Here is a 21,002-nt window from a genome sequence, read left to right on the forward strand (position 1 = left end):
CATACATAGCTGTTCATGAACCAGACCCTTCTTATAGCTCAGGTCTTGCCAGGTCCTCTGCCAAAACTGGTATTGTCTTAATTATTTAAAGGTTTCAAAAGGACCATATTATCTCATCTCCGTTCTTCCACATGCTGTCCCCTCTGCCCAGAAGACCCCCTCCCGCTCTGTGGGATTCCTCTCATATTATCAGGGCTCCTCAGACCTTGATGATTCGGGGAATCTTAATGGTTTGTCACATTTTGTTTGTTTCTGTGTCCATCCCTCCAACTGAACTGCAAGCTCCTTGTGGGCCAGTTGTCTTATACTTTGGTACCCCAACATCTATAATATTATGTACCTCAAAATAGATGCTCAGTGGAAAAGTATCTATTTTTTCACATGCTTATTTACTTGATATTCATAGAAACTGTGCCCTTTAGAAACTATGGGAGATTGGAAGAGTTGGTTTGGGACTTGTGTCCCACTGTCAAATGATAAAACCAGAATTAAGAAACATTCAGTAACAAGTTGTTACTTAAATTCTTGCAGTGTCTTCATGTTCTCTCTTCGTTCTATTAGTCCACGTGACCTCTGAGTACAGGGATGAAAACCAAGAAAAACTGAATAATAAAAGTAAAAAACAACAGCAAGAAAGCAAAAGGGATTTTTAAGTGTAAGCTGAAAATGAATCTAACTCATGATTCTCTATTTGTTAATCGCCTCTCAGAAAATGTACTCCCAGGGGCTTCCTGGTGGCGCAGTGGTTGAGAACCTGCCTGCCAATGCAGGGGACACGGGTTCAGCCCTGGTCCGGGAAGATCCCACATGCCGCAGAGCAGCTAGGCCCGTGAGCCACAATTACTGAGCCTGCGCGTCTGGAGCCTGTGCTCCTCAACAAGAGAGGCCACGATAGTGAGAGGCCCGTGTACCGCGATGAAGAGTGGACCCCGCTCGCTGCAACTAGAGAAAGCCCTTGCACAGAAACGAAGACCCAACACAGCCAAACATAAAATAAATAAATAAAATAATGAATTTTTTTAAAAAAAGTACTCCCAAAGAAGAATTTTCTACATTGTTTTCCATCCTCAAACCAAACAAAAATTTTCATCATTGATGACCTACTCGCTCTTCAAAACTTTAATTCTTTTGCTATTTGTAATCAACTTTAAATTTCCAAAACGTCATTAAGTATTACACTTAGTGATATAACAAAACCACATGCCAGGTAGAACATTGCCTGTAGGACTCATGGTTGGTGATGCCTGGATGATCCAGACAAGGAAGCAATATTGCTTTAAGCCACAACAGCTCTCAACAGTGTCACTGGTCACAGGGAGAGAGGCAAATTCACAGGCAGCACCGTGGGAGTTAATGAATGGCTGACCAGATGGTGCCTGTCAGAAGGTGTTGACTCTTTAGACAACTGGGACTGTTTCTTGGAAGTAAATGAGAGGTGCAACAGAAACGGACTGCATCTCAATCACACAGAAGCAGAGAGGCCCACTGTTAATGAAAATGATCACATTGCTGGCATGTTTTTCTTCTTATGATTTTTTGTTTGTTTTACATGATAGACATGGAGAAGGGTCTAGCTGAAAATATACTATTCATAGTAAGTTATGCTATGGAGTAAATATGAAAAGCTATATATAAACTGCATATTGGTATTCTTAATTAGGAAATATCAAATAGAACAAGGAAAAACTCTGAAATAATGGTAAACTTGCCTGGAATTAATAAGGGTATTTCAATGACTATACCATGCACTGCTTAGAAAGAAGTAATCGTGGAAACACAATGACCTGCCGATGTTACTGGAAGACCTTCAAACGGCAGAGCTCACGAAGGACACGCCGGCACTTCTGACCTTCTAACATAACACAAAGAAACCACTCCTCCCCGTTTGACCATTTTCATTTGTTGCTTTTTGCAACAGGTGAAATTTTCCTATTACATGCTCACTGATGTCTCTGATGGGTAAACCCTGACACTCAGTGATAACTTCCTAGCAGGTAGAACCAGAAGGAAACTTCATTGACTTTTTGTTGTGATCCGAGAACATTCCATCTGTTGTGTTACCGTCAGGTACTGCATGAAATCAACTATATAAATGCCAACCCTAAACTACGGGTAGGCAGTTGGATCGAAGTGAAGAAGTCAGCAGATCGGACGATCCACTTATTGGCTATATGACGTCAGACAGGTGCTTAACCTCTCCGTGCCTCGTTTCCTGGTTGTAGTGAAGATTATGTGAAATGAATGAAAGGAACTTGACGTAGAAGCTGGCATGAAATGAAAGTTCATATGAATTGCTCTTCCTTCCTGACTACAGAGAGCACTCCGTCGCGTTCATTCATTCATTTCGTTCTTGTTTTTCCATTCTCCTTGACTGCCAACTGTGCATCTGTTTTCAACCTTGCATCACCCTGAAAAGCCTTCTAGAACTTCAGAGATGTATCCAGAAATTTGCCTTGTTTGTTATCTAGCAAAGGAAGCAACGACTATATGAGGATGATATGGAGATACTGACTATCAATACTATCATCTTTTGCTGCTAGACTCAACCCCCTCAGCAGGGGTCGATGTGGCGGGTTTTTCCATTACAATGTCCTCTGTGCTGGGTATTGAGCAATTCTTGGGGGCAGAGCTTTCTCGCAGAGAGTTTAAACAATGCAGTCAGCAGAAATAGGTAAAGTTAGCGCTGACCAAGATATGTGTCATTTCTTTTCTTTCTCTTTTAGATGTGTTTTTTTTATTTGTTGGTTGTGAGATGTGCATCTGATTACATACACATACACATTTCTCATGGCATAGGTTTACCCACTCACTCAGCCTCCACCTCCACCTGCATGAAAGACTGATGTAACTATCAAGATGTGGAACCAGTTGTTTTGATCACAATAACAATGGCATCTTTTTGTTTCCAATAGACTTAATAATGAAATAGAATGAATAACAGAATGAGAAAGATTTTGACAATTTGTACATGTGCATTCTAAAAGCAAAGGAAGGCAAACTGAACTCAGACATGAACATTCAACGGCACAACACAATTAGCATGGCTTAGAATACAGAGGTGATGCTGACGCTGTTTACAACACTAGTTCAGCCAACCTGGAATATGATGTGTAGTGACCACTGTTTAACCGTGGACTTGAAAATGTTATTGTATCTATCTCAGAAAAGTCCCCAGCTTTTAAAACTTACCTAAATTCCAACTTCAGACATTCAACCATGAGGCAAATATCCTAAATGCTAATTCTGAGAGACCAGAATTCTCCTGATACTATTGGTGAGTTTGAGTTGAGTCAGTGCTTTTGCAGACAATGACCTGTGGACAGTATTACTAATATCAAAAAGCAACAATATTTCTACATATTTGTCTCATGTCACGCTTCTCTCAATACCATCCTTTTATCTGTCTCACCAGTGTCACTAGTGAGACAAGAATTAAGACCAAGTACATTCAGCACTGCTGAGGATTTTCACTTTGAGAGCAATGCATGCATCACTGCAAATCAGTTGGCCTCCTAACTCTAACCCAATAGACTTGTCATATATCCATAAGTACCATTTACAGAACTAAAAGTGATTCCCTCACAAACATCTGCAGACCACCTATATCTAGTTATTTAGAACGATATGTGCACATTGCTTGTGAGATGGCCATCACAAACATGAAACTAAGATATATATGTGTCAAATAGAAGTTGAATTTTAATACAGCTTTCCTCCCTAAAGAGCCGTGATTTTCACATTTCAAGTTCCAAACCAGGTTTAGCTCCATCTTGATTCCTAATTTCCCATTAGGGCAACAGCTTGTCTCCATTGGGCTAAAAAGACAGAGAATTGAGACAATGCTCTGGATCATTTGGGCCAAAATCCACTCTAGCTTCATATATTTGTGCCGAAGAGCATTTTGGTCTCATTTCTCTTTTTCACTTTGCATTTGCAGACCCAAGTAAAGAAGAATTAAATACTGAGAGATGATGATGTCAGTTAGAGTATTATTAGGCCAGGCTGTAAGAAGACACTCAAATTAGCTAGTGTATATCATTCATCACGGCTCATCGAATGAGACTGAGCAATTTAAATACAGGAATTTCTGGTCTTCTGCCCCACGACGGTAAAGCCACTTATATTTAGGTCAAGTAAATGTCTAACTTCTAAGTCCAGTGACTAGAGTAAATGTCCCTGTCACCCAAGCCTGTCCTCATCCCCTGCTCCCTGAAATTTTCCCAAACTGCCTAAGAATTCCTAAAATTCCTTTCACGTGGGGCAAAGTTTTTCATTTCAAAATGTCACTGGGAAGAAGCTATGTGTTTACTCACTTTTATATTAAGGGATGGATATCCGTAGGGGGGCAGCTCCTCCTTATTACAGTGTAGAGCTGTTAAAACTCAGCACTGGAAGAACAGTATCCTAGTGAAGAAGGTTGGCCTCTCGGGGTGTTGGTTCTCCCTCACCCCACCCTTCACCAGAGTTTCACCTCTTTGAAGTTCTCTTCTTTCAGTTTCCATAGCCACCCCCATGCTGACCCCCAGAAATGCCATGCTCCCCTTTGATATTCTAGGCCACGCATGACTAAAACCTCTTTTCTCAGTGTCTCTTAGCATAGCTGATACTGACTAGCATACTCAAGTCTTTATTCTATATTAAAGTTCAATGCTGATGAGGGCAGGGGAAATGGAGGAAACAAGAAATGGAAGGAAGAAAGAGAACGAACAGTCTAGGACTCTTTGTCTAGGAGGTTTCCATGCCTAGGAGCTATGTCCTTTCATTCTCACATCAATCATATAAGGGAGCTTTTATTTTTCACGCTTTATAAATGGTACAACAAGATGCAGAGAGATTTAATAACTCGCCCAAGGTCAACCGTTGGTAAATGGCAAAGCTGGACTCCAAACCCAGGTGTGCAGGACCTTAGGCGCATACACCTGGATCACGCAGAGCCCCAAAGGATGCCCACAGCTTCCAGGTTAAGTTGCTTGGGATTCCTAACTCCCCATACCCACCCTATTCTGTAAGGAGAGTACCTCGCCAATATCTGGTTAAGTTCATGCGTAAAACCAAGAGAATCATCCTGCAGCTGCCCTGGATGTGACTCTCTGGTTTCTGACTGTCCAGCCTGAGACACTCCTTTCAAGGTGACTGGTTCTCACTTAAATCCAGTAGGTCCCTGCCCTTTACAAACAGAACACAAAACAACAGCACCTTTTAACCATACAACCTTCCACATGACTTCCACACAAGAGTTACACACAAATGTAATAATAGAGTGCTTCCCCTCAAACAATAGTCTTGTATTGTTTTCGGAGGCAGGTACTGGGTACAAAAAGGAGGAAGAATGTAGTGGAAGCCATTGTAAGCATATACAGGTTAAAGGAAGAGCAGGCTGGGGTAATGCTGATCAGTCCCTTTCCCCCTTTCTCTGCTAAGAGCCTGCTCATTTCTGAAGGCTCATCACAGATTCTTCCTCGTCATGGAGTTTTTTTCTGATGTCTCCATGTGGTCCAAATGTACCCATTGTCTCATCTTGTAACATTTTGTTTATACCTTTATTACTGCCCTAGAATTATGCTGTATCATGGTATTATTAGCTGTTTTTGGTCTTCTACCCCAAGTAGAGTAAAAAGCTCCTTTGAGGAAGGGCTGTGCCTTATCTCACATAGTTCTTGAGGCACGTTAGAGCCAGTAACAGCAGTAATAATACTAACAGTAATGGGCAGCATTTATTGAGTACTTACCTTGAGTGTCCCAGCCTCACAACCCTTAAGATAAGGGTCACAAGTCCTTTTTTAGATGTAGGAACCAAGGTTCTAAATAGCTAAACAATTTCCCCAAAGTCATGCAACAATATATGGCTTCAATCTCACATCTGACTAATCCCCAGAGGATGTGTTTTTTTTTTCCAGTGACCACTAAATAAGTGTTTACTGAAAGAATAAGGATAGTAAAACTTCACCTGCTTCCCAATTTTGTTCTGTAAATGGCCCAAACTAAATCAAAAGGCAGAAGAGGTGTTTTGGTTGTTGTTTTTACTATCTAATATGGCCCTAAGTGAGCCCCATTTCACAGGCTTGTATTTCCAAGATGCTCAAACATAAAAGTGTATGAATATTACGAATATAAAAATAAAGAGGAGAATGTAAGAAAAGGTAAAGGTGATCAAAGTGTATAAACTTCCAGTTATAAGATAAGTAATTCCTAGAGATGTAATGTATAGCATGGTGACTATAATTAACAACATTATATATTTGAAAGTTGAAGAGAGAATAGATCTTAGAAGTTCTCATCACCAAAAAGAAGAAAAAAAATTGTAACTATGTGTGGTGATGGATGTTAACTAAACTGATTGTGGTGATCATTTTGCAATATATAAATCATTGCAAATCATCAAATCATTATATTGTATACTTAAAACCAATACAACGTTATATGTCAATTATATCTCAATAAAAATAAATATGTATCTAAAGATATAATTTTTTTAAAATTTTTATCTCTGTCAGGATTCAGGTACCCCTTCTTATACTGAAGAGACTCTTATCTCCTAGCAAGCCAGCCAACTCACCAGTATTACATGATGGTCAGTCTCTGTCAACTTCTACAGATGCTCTGTAGATGCTCAAATCCTGTGGGAAAGGGTAAAACGAATCTGAGAATTTTCTGAGATCCATATTAGTATGTATTAAGTGATGCGAATTCAGTATTGTCATTTTTTAATGGAATGAAAAGTCTGTAAGGGAACTAAGTAGTCTTCAGGTTATTTACTGTGGGAAAAAAAATAATTCTTCATCCCTCAATGAATCTTCATGGCACTGCACACAAAATCTGCTTACCAGAGGTCAGTGCTATGAATGTTAAATGACTTCTGTGTGAGAATCCTTAGATTTATCCTTGCTTTCTATACAAAGACTGCCCCTGTTCCACTGAGGCAGAGACGAGTCTTATACCTGGTGATAATATTAATCAGACGTGAACAGATGAACAGTGAGGGATATGGAACTGCCATTACTAATGGTGGAGAAATTAGAAGCAGAGAAAGAAAAATACAGGTAATAAAGTCACACCAACACACATAAGCACATACTTGGGAGAGGAGATAGGAAAAGAGTTACCATGTTCATTATATTGTGAACAGGGCAATTGGTAACTTATATAATAGCCAAAATGATGATTAATCTCAATTGATATTATAAGGTTAAAAAATGGTTTTTGCCCATTTGCTCAATCAACTAATCAAATTAGTTTGTTCTAACAACTTATCTTGGGTCATTAATTATTAACCGTGTTAGGCTGTTGCGAGGGAAAAACTAAAAGATACTTATTTTCCTCATCAGGCTTTCAGTCTCCTACACTGCACATTTTTTACATGCTTACCCTGTGCCAGGCACTGTTCCCAACTCCCTTTGTCCCACTAGACCAAGAAATCCTTGAGTGTAGGAATGTGAAAAAACCATTATGACGCAGCATGGTCAGTACTAATCAGAAGGATGGCCTTCTGGGAAAGCTTCCCAGAAGAAATATTGATTGAGATGATCTTGAATAACGGGTAAATGTTATGTATTGGAGGCAACAAGGGCCTGAAGACAGAATGCCACTTTTAGAAAACAGTAAGAGAGTCCACATGATGGAAGAGCAGCATCTTTGAGGAAACAGAAGTTGAGGTAGCTGGAGTCGGGGGTAGGGGCCATGCACAAAGGGTCTCAGATGCTATGATCTGGAACTGGGACTTTATCCCATCAGTGATGGAGAAATACTAAGGAAAAAAAACACATGCACAGAAAAATACAGCCAAGAGCATAAGGGAGCAAAACTATGAAGAGCTAATGATTAAGAGCTAAAAGTTCAGTGGGCCTGTCTTGAAGGTTGAATAAACAGAGAAATGAGAAGATCAGTCGGGGCAGACACAACAACCATTCCCAAATCCCCTTCTCTTGTCTTGCTTTCCTCCCGCTATAAAGACAAAAAATCAGGATACTGGCTTTCTAGCCTCCTTTAAGCTAAGGTTGGCCATGTGACCAGTGCCCATGAGATCCTGATCAGGCCACTGAGCTTAAGAGAAAGTCTGCAAGAGCTTCTCGCATACACAAACACAAAGGAATTGGACAAGCTACTTAAAGATTTTTCTTTCCTAATAAAGGGAAGGACTTGGGCTTCCCTGGTGGCGCAGTGGTTGAGAGTCTGCCTGCCGATGCAGGGGACACGGGTTCGTGCCCCGGTCCAGGAAGATCCCACATGCCGCAGAGCGGCTGGGCCTGTGAGCCATGGCCGCTGAGCCTGCGCGTCCGGAGCCTGTGCTCCGCAACGGGAGAGGCCACAACAGGGAGAGGCCCGCATACCGCAAAAAAAAAAAAGAAACTATTACCTAATTAGCTCTAGACCAGTTTACCGATCTTAAAAGGTCGGTAAGCACTATGTTAATAATAGTGAGTAACAAAGTCATACTGAACTAATACCACAGCAGCATTGGTAAATCCATTTTGTAACACCCTCCTTGTATTGTTACATGCTTTATTGTTTCCTTTTTCTGTGGTTGCTAATTGTTACATAGTTCTCTGCTGGGGGCTGGAATCCCTTAATACATCTCTTAGAGATTCTTAGTTTCACAGTTTCTGAAATGACCACAGAGCTAAAACAGAAGGAAATACAGTATCAAACCTCTGCTGCTGTGATTTCATATAGCTTCCTGAGAATGGTAACATTGTGTTTATCCATTTGCATATCAACTCCAACCTGTGCAGGAATATCAATTGCTCTCCATAGCTGCTCTCATCTTTGTTTTTCTGAATGTAAGGCATGCCAGTGGTGCATGCTGATGAGCTAGTATCCTCTCGCCCACACACACAGAGGAATTGTACTCATCATTGAACTTCAATCTGTTTGAGAAACAGATACCTTTTGATTTGAGGATTTGAGAGCAGGTGTAAAGTTTTCTATTAATAAAAGAAATGACAAATCAATACAAGATTTTATTTAGAACTAATGTATTTTTAATAAGTTTACTTTGACAAGTATATAATATGCTCTCATCACTGATTCTGATGAATACATTGATCGGCAAATGAGATGCTGGAATGTGGAATGCATTAGCTCAGGCGTCCTATTTCAAGGGCTTGAATTTTGATAATCAGAATCTAATCATTTAAATGCCTTTTAATTGTCAAGATCTGATCGACAAATATGATATATGCCTGAAAATACGCATGCTAAACAGAGCACGGCATAAAATCTAAAAAAAACTGGTAGCTTCTATCTGTAGGAAAAGAATCCAACAAGAGAGAAGCACTAAAAAAAGATGGCTTAAAAAATGGATCCAAGTTCTGGAACAATATAACTATAATGAGGAACAAAGGTTCAGTTTAGAGAGGACCATACCCACAGCTGCCGCCATGAAGGCCGGGACATTGTAACACTGTTCTATATTCTCAAGGCTGATAATGAGTGCTCTGGGTATCCACGTTGTGGCTACAAGAACTGCAGTTCTTTGTACATCCTGTGCAAGAAAGAATCCTTTGACTTCTGGTTGCAGCAATGATTAGCAGAATCTAGATCTGGCATCTGCTCAAAAAGACCCATCCTATTTTTAATGTGACACACTGGGATCCTGATTGCCTTATGGCCTGACATGCCCCATTACTTTCAGGATCGAGGACTCAGCATCAAAAGTGTACTCACATTTCTAAATGTTTTAAGAACTATCTGAAATAGGCTAGGACTTCTAACATAATGAGCATATTTGTACAAACAACCTAGAGTTGCATTGGACAGAAGTGCTAAAGGAATAGAGGATAAGCTTGAAAGAGAGGTGCTCCAGCCCCACTCCAGGTAAAAAACATATTCATATTGAGAGTTCCTCTTACATTCTGGATAAAAATTCTTTTTTGACAAAGTTCAAAAGCTGGTTCTAAAGTTCATGCATAAATACAAAGGACCTAGAATAACCAAAACAATGTTGGAAAAACAACAAATTTAGAGGACTAACATGGCCTGATTTCAAGACTTATTGAAAAGCTACAGTAAGAAAGTGTACTATGGTGTCAGTGTAGAAAATTAAATGGATGCAATAAAGAATCCACAGAGAGACTCACATATCTATAGCCATTTGGTTTTTGTTTGTCAATACCGGTGTAAGAAAAAATTGAATATCCATATGCAAAAAGGTAAAACTTGACTCACGTCACATCTAAAAATTATTTCAAAAATGGATTATAGGGCTTCCCTGGTGGCGCAGTGGTCGAGAGTCTGCCTGCTGATGCAGGGGACATGGGTTTGTGCCCCGGTCCAGGAAGATCCCACATGCCGCAGAGCGGCTGGGCCTGTGAGCCATGACCGCTGAGCCTGCGCGTCCGGAGCCTGTGCTCCTCAACGGGAGAGGCCACAACAGTGAGAGGCCCACGTACCGCAAAAAAAAAACAAAAAAACAAAACAAAACAAAAATGGATTATACATTCAAATATAAAACCTAAAATTATCCAACTTCTAGAAGAAAATCTTACTGACTTTAGGTTAGGCAAATATTTTTAAACTGGGACTCAAAAAGAAAAACTTGATAGAATAGACTTCATCAAAACTGAAAATATTTGCTAAATTTGCTGTTCAAAGGTACTGCTAAGAAAATGAAAAGGTTGGCTACAGACTGAGAAAATATTTTCAGAACATATATCTGATAAAGGACTTATATTCAGACTATATTAAAAATTCTTATAACTCCATAAGAAAAGCAAACAATCCAATAAAAAAGGCAAAAGATACTAAAGAAGACACAAGGAAGACAAATAAGCACATGAAAATTTTCAACATCAATAGTCATTAGAAAAATGTTCATTAAAACCACTAGATACCCACTAGAATGGCTAAAAGAAAGAAAATTTTCTAAAAACAGAAGATGCCAAGTGTTGGTGAAGATGTCGAGCAACTAGATTCTTATGCATGGCTTGTGGGGATGCAGAATAGAACTGCCACTTTGGAAAATAAATTGGCAGGTTTTCTTATCAATTCAAATACACACATACAATATGGCCCAGCAATTCCACTCCTAAGTACTTATCCAAGAGAAATGAAAATGTGACCATACAAAGAGTTGTACTCAAGTTCAGAGCTGCTTTATTCATATTAATAATTGTCAAAAACTGGAAAGAACTCAAATACCCATCAACTGATGAAGGGATAAACTATTAGTGGTATATCCTTACAATGAAATATTGTTCAGCAATAGCATAGATGTTCTCAAGAGGCTTATGTTAAGTGAGAGAAGCCAGACACAAAAGACTACATATTCCCTTTAGATGAAATTCTAGAAAAGCCAGACAAAAGGATAAAAAACAATACATACATACTGCAATGATTTTGTAATATGCACAGGAAATCAAAAGATATACATAAAAAATGTTGACAGGGATCGTCCGTGAATAGGTTGGTGATTCTTTTCTTAATTATTTTCAACAATTTCCAAATTTGTATGAGAATGTACTACTTTCATAATATGGCCTTTAAGTATACAGAAAGGAATGCAAATAACACATACAAATACCTTTCCAAGGAAGGGACTGCTAGCAAATTTATCATGATAGGTAATTTGTTCCACTCTATTACATCTACCTGTTTAGTTCATGTTTTTCTTATTATTGAAGAACTTTTCAAAAATGTTTCCTCACCGTGGAAGTAATGGTCCGAATAGCTCAGCTTCCACAAAATGCAATTCATTTCATCAAGACAACAATGGCTGGGAATACTACCTGGGCAGGTAATTCCACAACTGAATATCAGTATTGCTCAGGTATGGAACCTTTCTCATTGTAATTGGCTTCTTCAAATGCTACATTCAGTTTGACACAAAGATAGTTCCCTGTGACAACCAGCTTGTTAGTGTAGTTTTTTTTTTTTTTCTTTTCTTGCGGTTCGCGAGCCTCTCACTGTTGTGGCCTCTCCCATTGCGGAGCACAGGCTCCGGACGCGCAGGCTCAGCGGCCGTGGCTCACGGGCCCAGCCGCTCCGCGGCATGTGGGATCTTTCCGTACCGGGGCACGAACCCGTGTCCCCTGCATCGGCAGGCGGACTCTCAACCACTGCGCCACCAGGAAAGCCCTAGCGTAGTTTTAATATGAGTTAAAGGTACAAAACTATACAAGTCATTTTCTTGAAAGTAATTGCAGAATAAGACATTATCTGTTATCAAAGCATAAGAAATGTGTTGAAAAACTAACAAAGCGGGCTTCCCTGGTGGCGCAGTGGTTGAGAGTCCGCCTGCCGATGCAGGGGACACGGGTTCGTGCCCCGGTACGGGAAGATCCCACATACCGCGGAGCGACTGGGCCCGTAAGCCACGGCCACTGAGCCTGCGCGTCCGGAGCCTGTGCTTCCGCAACGGGAGAGGCCACAACAGTGAGAGGCCCGCGTTACTGCACACACACAAAAAAAAAAACTTACAAAGAAAACTGATGCTGTGGGAAATTTTAAGAACATTTCATATTGACAACTCAAAATATGAGAAAAATGCTTGGTGCATGTTTTGGGGAATGTTCATGCAAGATAACAGACTTTGAATATAAACAAGTACCTAGAAAACATTTTTGAATTACTTAAAAGGATATCTGTTCTTTTGAAAATGTACGGATTTGTGAAGTAACTACCAGTAAATACCTGAGGGGGTATAGTTATTGAGCCGAGCTACAAAGCTATGCATTTCTCCCAAAATACTCTACTTTTGCTGACAAAAATACACAATGGAAAAGGTAAAAATTTTTTGCAATTAAAAACAGCCTGTGTGAAATCAAACTCAATCACCAAACATTATACATTATATAACATTCATTTGAACCACTAACTAAAACACAAGCCATTGCTTCATCGAAGAGATAATAGCAATAATATCGAACATTTGGTGAATTCCTAGTACATACCAATAACTATCCTAAGAATTAATGTTTTGTATTCATTTATTAAGTGCTTAGACTCAGAAACAATACTTTATATCTGACTTTACTCAGAAACATTAAATTGTATGATTGGCTTTTCTTGACCACCTCTTCCTAAATCCATTATCGAAAATATTTAAATTAAGTGACAATGTGAACACTACCTTAATGTGCCTCTTGTGGAACAAATGATCTCTTTCAGACAAAGTTACCATTAATATCAGAGGAAATACACTTACCAAACATTGCTTGGTACGATTCTAATCCTACCTGATACTTTTCGACTGATCGTTGCTCTACATCATACAGTACATTTTGTCCCGTTTTTACAATTCTCTTTTATTTGCATTACTTATTCTATTTATTGTCACATATTAGTGTCTATCTAGGATGTCTACTTGCTTCGTTTGAAGGTGATGGTCCCTCCAAATCTAAAAGCTCCTGGAGAATAAGGGACAGTTCTAATTTATCTTTATTTTCCTGAGGCCCAGAAGAGAACACTGTAAGTGGTTCAGTTGCTTTGAGCTGAAGACCGTTAAGCACTAATGCTCAGAAAGAATTTTCCTCACCTTAGGATGCAGTCTAATAACCTTGGGAGAGTCTCAGGTGTGAGGCAATATTAAAGTGCAAGGCTGTCTGCACAGGTAATTAATAGAAGGCAAGCAGGACCGGGCTTGTTCCCTGAGAAAGTTCAATCGCGGCGTCTTTAGTGGGGCAAAACCAGTTTCCAAGTACCGTATTAAATGACCTTCCTTCCTGCCCTGGCTCAAAGTAGGTGGAATTAAGAAGCATCAGACTTCTACGTGGCATGCCCAGGCCCTGCTCTGGCTCATTACTAAGTAGATAACTTCAGGCACCTCCATTTACCTTGCCTAGTCTCGTTTTCCCCTTCTGTAATTTTGAAATAACCTCAAAGGTCTTAATGAAGCAATATAAGTAAATCACTTCCTAGCCTAGGAAGCACTCAATCAATGACAACTATTATTATTACCTCTCTGTAGTCCATTGGTAGAGGAAAGCAAAGCGGATGTTTCATTTAACCGCAGACTGGTCAGCAGATGGTTCTGTTAAGGAAGAAAACAGAGGACCTCTCAAAGGCAAGTACGGCTGGATTACTTTCACCTGGTGAACCTGTAGGACACGGTAAGCCTATCAAGGGCTTCCTGTTACTGAACGCAAGTTCATGTGCCCCATGACGCACAGTGAGGCCAAACAGCAGAGAAAGGTTTACCGCAGGGCCATGCAAAGGAGAAAAGCGGCTCCTGCCCAAAACACCCCAACTCTCTAAAGGATTTCAGCAAAGCATTTTTAAAGGCAAGGTGAGGGAGGGCGTGGTTAGTTGTTGCAAATTTCTTGGCGTCAGAATCCTTTGATCTTGCAGCTGTCCAAGTAGGTCAGGTCACGATGTTCCTGTAAACCTCCAACAAGACAAATGTTATTCTCTGTTGTGGTGCTTTTTATCTCTGTATGAAGGGACTCTTAAAGGTCAGAGCCCTGAGAATAGGCTATCCCATATATTTCAGGCTATAGGCAACATTCTTTTACAAAAGGGGCAGAGCCAACATGCCCAAGCCTGAGCAACAAAGCACAAAGGTTAAAGGAAAAGGAATAGATCCAATATGGAGTCAGATATGTTCTTACATTACTATTCACAAAATAGTTTTTTTTCCCTGCCCCCTGGAAGGACAGTCACTTTTTCTGAGTTGGTGGGCGTCCTGCAGGCTCCTCTTCCAGCAGCTCCAGGTGGATCTGAGCCACACAGGCACCAGCCCAGGTTCAGCTCCAGCTGCCGTGACCTTGAGCCTTGAGCCTTCTCCCAAAAGCCCGATGGTTATAGGGTGGAGGATCCCCTCCAGGCTCCTGGTGAAGCCACATCTAGCTCAGGAGTTGGAGTTAAAGGTGGATATTTCAGGGAGAGGGGCTGGTAAAGGCAAAGAGGTGAAAGTCCCAGCGTTTAAGTAGTTCTGTGCTGCGTGGGGAGTGGGATGGATGTGGCCCAAGATCTCTGGCTTCCAAGGTTGAAAATTGGTGTCTTCCAACTCTCTGAGCCTTGGTTTCTTCAGCCAGGCACATTTTCCATCACAACCCTTGCCTTGCCTACCTCAAAATACTATTTGATAATCAGAAAAACGAAAAGACGCACAAAACTGTATTTTGGAAATATAAGTGCTCATGATTTCCTCAAGTGCCTACTTGAGAAATAGTCAAGAGATGTTTCTCTCAGGCTACTTGAGGCTCTTAGACAAGTCACTGGACTCAGCTTGTCTGGAAAATGGGAAAGACAACTCCATCTCGCTAGATTTGTGGGAGATATGAAAATACAAATACTCTCACAGCCTTCTGCAAATTCCTAGATCAGCAAAAAATGCACCTTAATTAATTAAATGTTTCTCCCAAGAGAATACCTCAAGTTTATTATATCTGAGGCATACAGAAAGAGCCAGAAATGTTTCTGATGCAGTATCGAAAAGCAGAATGGGCACTGCTGTCTCTCTCCCTGGTCCCTCCTGGCTACATCTTTGGGTTTGTGTTTTCTCTACTCCCATACATTTTTTTCTTTAAATTCAGTTGGAGTGTGGAACCCAGTTTTGCCATTCCTTGCTCCCCCTTTTTTCTTTAGGCTGTTCTTTTCCTAACGGATTCTCCATACTCCATTAAACCCCATACTTTAGGATTAGAAAGACCAAACATTTCTCCAGGGGACCAAGCTCTGTGCTCAGCTTGTCTGGCCCTGATCCCTCCCAGGTCTGCTCTGGATGTGTTTGCTCACAGGTGGCGGAGACCTCATTCAGTTCCTGGTTCCCTTAGGGATTAGGACTGAAGGTTCGCCAAGGGTGCATTCAGCTCACACATCCCTTCAATCTCCGTAAACATTAAAATGCAGCAGGTATTATGCCTGCAAACATCTGTGCAAAAATGTTCTGCCCGTGCTGACCAAGGAAATCAAGTCCATTAGAGCCACCAGAGCTCATTCTCACTTCCAAGAAGAGAAGACTCATAAATACTAGGCAGCTGTAAACAACAAGCAAAAAATTTTTTTAAATGCATTCTCTTTGGCTTTTAAATCTCTTTGGCTTCTGAATATGAGCAAAGTCTTATGGTCTTTGACATCAGAAGAATGAAATTGAGCCACTGAGAAATGAGTAGATGAGGATTTGAATAGAACAAAATATTCCAAACCTTATCAGAAAATGCTGGACCATCCCACTCTATTTTTCCTCATATCCAACATCCCCCAAACCGTATATTCTTCCCAACAACACAAAAATGGGGGGAAAGTCATTTAAAAGATGCTTAGACATTTAGCATCACACAGAGTATGAATATTAAAGCTTTAATTTATATCTAATTAAATCCCAGTGTTTTATGGGGAGGCAGCATAGCATAGCTGTTAAGACCTTGGTCTTAGAGCCCCTCTGCTCCCCAGTATCTAGTGACCTTGAGTAAAGTATTTTAATCTTTCTGAGGTAGTGGTATATGATCAGGGACATACAATGGCAATAATTTGAGTAATTCTTTTGCTATATCATTCCATGGACGGCCTCGTACCAATTCAGAGAACTCATCCTTAAGCTCCCGTTCTTCTGGAACCACTTCTAGTATCAAAATCCGTATCAGTCAGTGTTCCATTAGAGAAGAAGAACCAGTGGGAGATAGATGATAGATAAGCAGATAGGTAGATTATAGATGATAGATAGATAGATAAGTTATTACAGAAAATTGATTTACATTTGTGAGGGCTAAATCAGCAAGCCAGAAATCCACAGGCCAGGCCATCAGGACAGAAGCATCATGAGTAGAATGAAACTCCGTGGGCACAAGCCAACACCGTCATCCAGGAGCAGAATGTCTTCTCTCTGAAAGGAAAACCTCAGTCAGTCCTGACTTTAAGTCCTTTCAACTGATACAGTCGGGCCCAGGAGGGCCAGATTATCCACGTAATCTCCCTCACTCAAGGTCCAGCGATTACAATAACTAATTACATACACAAAATACCTTCACAGCATTGGTGTCTGACTGAATCACTAGTCCAGTGTAGGAAGGACTAGTCTAGTGGACTCTAGTCAAGTTGACACATGAAAACATTATCACAAATGTTTAAAAACTCCAATACCTTGGGCTTCCCTGGTGGCGCAGCGGTGGAGAGTCCACCTGCCAATGCAGGGGACACGGGTTCGTGCCCCAGTCTGGGAAGATCCCACATGCCGCGGAGTGGCTGGGCCCGTGAGCCATGGCCGCTGAGTCAGTGCGTCCGGAGCCTGTGCTCCACAACGGGAGAGGCCACGGCAGTGAGAGGCCCGCATACCCCCCCAAAAAAAATCCAATACCTAGGTATAAACCTAAAAAAACACAAAATTTACAAGACCTCTGCATTGAAAACTACAGAATTACTAGGAGAACTATGTTAAAAGATGTAAATGAATGGAAAGTTATACCATGTTCGTAAATTGAAAGTCTCAATATTGTAATGCTAACAATACTCCCCAAATTTAGTGATAGGTGAACACAATCCTACTTAAATCCTTAGCAGACCCATATATATATATATAAATTGACAAATGAATTTTGGCAGAGGCAAAAATCACGAAAACAATCCTGAACCACAACAAAAAGCTGGATAATTTACATTCTAGATATCAAGACTTATTATAAAGATATATTAAGACAGTATAGATTGCCATAAATATCAACAGAACAGAATAGAATTCAGAAACTGAAACATACATATGAGGTCACTTGATTTAGGACAAAGGGGCCACTCACTGCAATGCACTGGGGAAATGATAGAATTTTCTACAAATGGTTCTGGGTCAATTGGATAGCCATGGAAAAAAGTAAATCTTTATTCTTACCTCATATTATACACACACAAAAACCTGTCCCAGAGGGACTGTAGATCTAAACGTGAAAGGTAAAACAATAAACCTTTTAGAAGAAAACACATGAGAATATCTTCATGACCTTGGAGTAGGACACGATAAGCACTAACTGTAAAAGTATGTATATTTTTACATTTGTGTGTGTGTATATATATATATATATATATATATATATATTAAATTTAAGAATTTCTATTCATCAAAGGGCACCATTAAGAACAGAAGAGAATGTAGAAATAGACCCACACCTATATAGTCAATTGATTTTGGCAAATATGCCAAGAGAATTCAATGGGAAAAGGAAAATATTTTCAACAAATGGTACTGAAATTATTGACTCACCCTATGCAAAGAAAAAAAAAATCAACTCCTACCTCACGCTTTATTTAAAAAAAAAAAAGAAAAAACCCTCAGGATGTATCATACACCAGATGATAATGGCCTAGTTTCTGATCTGAATGCTGATTATAGGGTTGTGTATGCTTTGTGAAAATGTTTCAAGCCATACACTACAGTTCTGCGTGTATACTACACTTCTATAAAAAAATATTGTGTGTGTGTGGATAAATAGACGGATTGTATATACTTTACTTAAAGCCCTAACCTACGTGCTATTATTATAAACTATCTCTAATCCACACCCTGGTTCCACAAGGAAGAAATCTCCCCTACCTTTAACTTTAGTAGTATTTATTTGTGTCGTAGACATTTGGGCTGCTATAACAAAAATGCCACAGACTGCGTGGTTTATAAACAACAGAAATTGATTTCTCACTGTTCTGGAAGCTGGAAGTCCAAGATCAGGGTGCTCACATGGTCGGGTTCAGGGACCCAATCTTATCCATCTTTGTATGTCCCATACCAATTGCACATCTTTACTTTGGGTGTACACACAGTACTCACAAATTATATATAAACCCAGATTTTTGGTAGATAAATAAATAAACCTAACTGAATACTTTGAAATCAAAAAAGCATCATTTTAAGCCTATCCTTGCTTTGAACTCACACACTGCCAGAAAAAGTGAGAAATTTCTTCTCCTTCTTTCCTCGTTCCCACCCTTTCTACTAACAACAATAACAACAACAATAATATTGCTTAGTAAATTATAGACAATTTCTATGTTTAATCATCTTCATATCAACATACTTTCTCTACTTGTCACACACTAGATTACACATGATCATATTCCATCACAAAAGTGACATCTCTTTTGTGGAAAATTTGTTTCTTTTGACTCTTCTGTGCCCTGGTATGTTTGAACATAAATACTCATGATCATCCAGGGTTAATAGGCCCCAGGTAAGTGTCATGCCCATTATTAACCCTGCCCTTTTGCTTATGAATCTCTCTAAATATTTCAGGATTGCAAATACACTTTCTTTCACATGAACTCCAGTTGATTGATAGGGATATATTGGGGTCCTGTACTGAGAAAGATTCTAAAGTTACCTTCAGTAGCAGCAATAAAATTAGTAAAGGAGATTGGACAAGTGGTACACATACTACATATTTGCCACCCCTTTTCCACGGCCTTTAATTATTTAATCCCTAAGTGAAAATTGAAATAGTCACTCTTTTATTCATTAGTTCTTCCACTCATTCAAGATATACTTTTGAGCACTGACTACACTAGGCTCCTAAGAGCCAGTATGATTAGAGAATTAGCTAAGTGCTCTAGAACATTACCTCATAGGGCCTTATAAACAAGATATTCTTTTTATGGTTTGTACCATCATTTTAACAGTGTCGATTAATGATATTTCATAACACTTCTCTTTGTTTAAAAAAATGTATTGTGTTTTAAACATTATGATATCTCATTCACCTTATATAACATTCCTGTTAATTGCAAAGACATATTCCTATACCCATTTGACAAATAAGAAACTGAGTCATAATAGAGCATAATGTACCAAACCAGAGAGCTGAATCTGGGTTTCTCTAACCATAGAATGTTAGATAAGAAAAATGTGCTGATGATCATTCTAGTATTTCTACAATAATGTTTTGTTTTTGTGACTTCCCAAGAGAAGTCCCTTTCATGATCTTTTTCTGCTCATTCACTGCATGCTTAGACTTTGCTAAGTATGAAAAGGCCAGCATTCAAACACAGGCAGGGAGTAAATTCAAATAAAATTGAGAAGCTGGCCCCAGAATTGTAATTTTAATTTTCTCCTAGAAATGCAGAGCTTAAATAGTTGTATTTTCTCCTTTCCTTCCCTTCAAGTTGAGTTTGCTTTTTGATATGTGTTCAACAAGCATACACACATGCTGATTACCCTTCGTACCTGCTAAGTTGGAGAAGAGGAGTATGTGAGTGAGTGTGTGTGTGTGTGTGTGTCCAATAGGAAGTAAAGAGAGAAAGAAAACTTATACAGAAATCACACAAGAACATAGCTTGGTGTTGCTGTTCTCATTTGTTTCTCTTTTTTTCTCTTTTCTTTGTGGCATGGCAGCCACAGGACACTAGGAATGGCTAGAGAGAAAAGTTTTTGGTTCCCTGTGACCCTCAGTCAGAAGGCATGTCATGTAGATGGACAAAACCCTAAGATTTGGGTCATTTATTTTGAAAATCTGGTACATTTTACCAGCTGAGCATTGGTTACTGCTCCCTGAAACCAAATACATTTTCATTTTCTAGCTCTATTTTCCATGCAACTTCCCATGAAAAGAAATATCAGGCTCTCAGGAGTGATTATTTGGATAGGTAAAGGCTAGTCCCACATCCTAAGACCAAATGACATCTCTACTCTAACCTAAATTAGACCAGTTTTGACTTGTGAATTGCAGGGTTCTGAATATTATTTTAGGTCCTCTCTTTAGATTCACTCCTTTCAATTAAATATCTTTCCTCCACGTTGAGAATTTTAAAATATTGCCCAAGTATTTCCTAGTAAAGCATTATCCCCTAAGTATTTCTTAAAGAATTGGCTAACTCTTAAAATTGTCACTCTACCAAACATTTGTGAATTTAATTAATTCATTTTCTTGACTTCATAGGTGTGATATCACACGTACAAATTATAATATACAGATCTACTTCCTGGCAGGGAGCACCTTGAGTTTAGCACAACAATCTCTTACACCACACACACATCATTCATTAGCATGTGCATGAGACCCCACTCATTAATTGGAAAATTAAACCCCCTTGTGTATAAATAAATCACACCCCTAGCTATAGAAAGGCACTTATTTTTATCTTGACATTTGCAT

General features: G+C 39.6%; 1 long non-coding RNA gene across 1 annotated transcript in view; it reads right to left on the bottom strand.

The window, feature by feature from the left end:
• LOC109551580 (uncharacterized) overlaps positions 1-21,002 on the bottom strand; it is a 382,304-nt gene that overhangs the window by 315,708 nt on the left and 45,594 nt on the right. Inside the window, exons 7-9 of the long non-coding RNA XR_004528378.2 lie at positions 16,632-16,759; positions 13,894-13,966; positions 6,557-6,617 (exon numbers count right to left, since the gene is read on the bottom strand). This is a non-coding gene — a long non-coding RNA (uncharacterized lncRNA). The remainder of the gene's footprint in view (positions 1-6,556; positions 6,618-13,893; positions 13,967-16,631; positions 16,760-21,002) is intronic.

The sequence above is a fragment of the Tursiops truncatus genome, chromosome 10 (assembly GCF_011762595.2).
Source record: "Tursiops truncatus isolate mTurTru1 chromosome 10, mTurTru1.mat.Y, whole genome shotgun sequence".
Taxonomy (NCBI): domain Eukaryota; kingdom Metazoa; phylum Chordata; class Mammalia; order Artiodactyla; family Delphinidae; genus Tursiops; species Tursiops truncatus.